This window comes from Vombatus ursinus, unplaced genomic scaffold (assembly GCF_900497805.2).
Source record: "Vombatus ursinus unplaced genomic scaffold, bare-nosed wombat genome assembly UNPS02004498.1, whole genome shotgun sequence".
Lineage (NCBI taxonomy): Eukaryota > Metazoa > Chordata > Mammalia > Diprotodontia > Vombatidae > Vombatus > Vombatus ursinus.
Window position 1 is genome coordinate 14,439 of NW_020944276.1, and position 2,690 is coordinate 17,128.

Genomic DNA, 2,690 nt, shown 5'->3' on the forward strand with positions numbered 1-2,690 from the left:
CAAAAGTAATTTCCCAATAGATAAGTGGTCCAAGGATATAAACAAATGATACTCAAAAGACAAATTGCAAGCTATTAATAGCCATGTAAAGAATGCTCTAAATTACTAATAATGAGAAAAATGCAAATCAAAACAAGGCTGAAATTTTACTTCACACCCAGAAATCGCCATAAATGAGAAAAGATGGGAACATTTAGGGTTGAATGAGTTGTGAAATGATAAGCACATTGGTGCATTGGTGGTTGAGCTATGGATTAGTACAATCATTTTGGCCAGCAATTTAGAATTCTGTGAATAAAGTGACTAAAATGTCAATACTGTTTGACCCAGAGATTCCACTATGAGGCATATACCTCAAGGAAGATAATGATAAAAATAAAAAAGGCATGTACACCAAAGCATTTATAGAATAACTTTTGGTAATTGCAAAGTACTGGAAACAAAGAAAATGTCCATGAATTGAGGAATAACTAAACAAACCATGACACATGAATGTAAAGGAGTATGACAGAGCTGGAAGAAATGACATGTGTGATAAGTACAGAGAAGCATGAAAACAGCTCCGTGAACTAGAGAGAAGTCAGCAGAGCTAAGGAAATGATATACAAAATGAATACAACAATGGAAATGGAAAGAACAACCACCACAAAACACCTGAAAGTTGGAAAGAGAACTAACAGCTTGGAACAAGAGGTACAAAACTTTATCAGAGCAACGAGCTCACTGAAAATTAAAATGGTCTCCAAATAGAAGATAATGACTACATGAGACAACAAAAACTATTAAAAATAAAGCCAAAGGACCAAGAAACTATTATTATTAATTATGACTAACAAATACCTAATAAAATTAGGTCAGTGGCGCTCTCAGAAACCAAAGACTCCACCTGAAGAACGCTGAATGTTTAAAAAGCATAGAAAGTTTGAAATATGAGTCAAGAGAAACATAAAAAGGTAAATGTGAGTGAAGATGCATAGCAGGGATTTTAAATTGGAACATATCACTGCTAACCTCCAAGGCTAAGTCAGGTAAGATATGAGGTACCAATAATAAAACTAGCAATGAAAAGGTCTTCATTAGAAAACATTAGAAAAGGTTTTGATATAGAAAGCTGAGAAAGCTCAGGGCTTAAAGACACTGAACTCCAAAATTCTGAGGATTTGGCCTAAGTCAAAATTAGAGTTGATGTTAACAGGTGCTACAATATTTTTCAAAGTTTCAGCAGATGAAAAGTTTATGTATAAATGTTTTTTTTTAATTCTTTTTACTCCCTATCATTTCCTCTTTCCATGAATGAATATGAGCAGTAGAGTTAGAGCTGGTATAACAACATATAATAATACCAACTAATACTGTAAACAATGTGGGGAAAGAGAAATGGATATACATAGAGAAGGGTGCTGGCAAATAAAAAACTAAGAATAAATTTCTGGGCCTTTCCTTTCCTCTAACATATTACTTAATGCAAAAGGTGCACAAAATTAATATTAGAGACATCCACGGCATGATTTTCCTTTGATTTTGTACCCTTGTGGTCTTTTAAATATTCTCCATCTGAATACATTCTTTATTTTCTATTTTATTGAAAGCTACTAGTAAAGCAAATAAATAAGACCTGCTTTAGTTTTATGAAAAGAAAAGAAAGGAAAAGAAAAGAAAAGTGAATGCTGCAGAATTACAACTACCAAGTATGGCCAAAGAAAACATATTGAGAGGACATCTCCCTCAACCCTCCTGCAGGGAGGAGAGGTTTATAGGTGTAAAACACGGCATTTTCAGACTTTTGCAATATATTGATCAGTTTTACTGATTTGTTTTTCTCATCTTCCTATTTTTCTTTTCAAAAATATTCTTTGTTATATAAGAGGGCTCTCTGGAAAAGAAGAGGAGAGATAGTAGAGAAATTTAGGCAATGTAAAAATAAAAGATATTGGCAAAAATTATTTTAAAAAGAATGATAGTTTTTCCATAGTGTTTAATGCTTTACAAAGTAAATGTATATATATCCTTACAAAAAGCAGTGGGAGTAGTAACAAAACATTACCATCCCTATTTTACAGGTGAAAAAAAGACTATAGCCAAATAAAATGAAGTGACTTATCTCAGGTCACACAGCTAGTAAAGGACTGAGCTGTCTTGAGCTCATTTCCTGTAGCCACCTTCAATGTTCTTTCCTCAACATCATGCAATCAGAATTGAATGGCTCTGAGGGCTCTTCCTTAAGTTATACCTATATTGCTCACAAGTGGTCAACACATCAGAAGCAATAAGAAAAATGCTCCAAATCACTAATAACCAGAGAAACGCAAATGGACACAATCAGAAGGTTTGGACCTTACACCCATAAAATTCACTAAGTAAATAAGGGATGAAAATAGTGTATGTTGGAGGGACTGCAAAAAGACAGACCCACAGGTGCAGCATGTATTGGTTGAGCTCTGAATTGGCCCAACTCTTGTTGAAAAAATTTGGAATTATGTGAAGAAAAAGTGATGAAAATATATAGAACTATTGAACTAGTATTACTACAGCAAGGCAAACACTCCAAAGGTCTAGGGGAGAAGGAAAGCATTGAATAGGAAAATGTTCACAGTGCCATTTTTTCACAGTAACAGAAGCCTAGAAACAAAGTTGCCTACTGATTGGAGAATGGCTAGACAATTACAAAAATGAACAAAATGGAATATTTT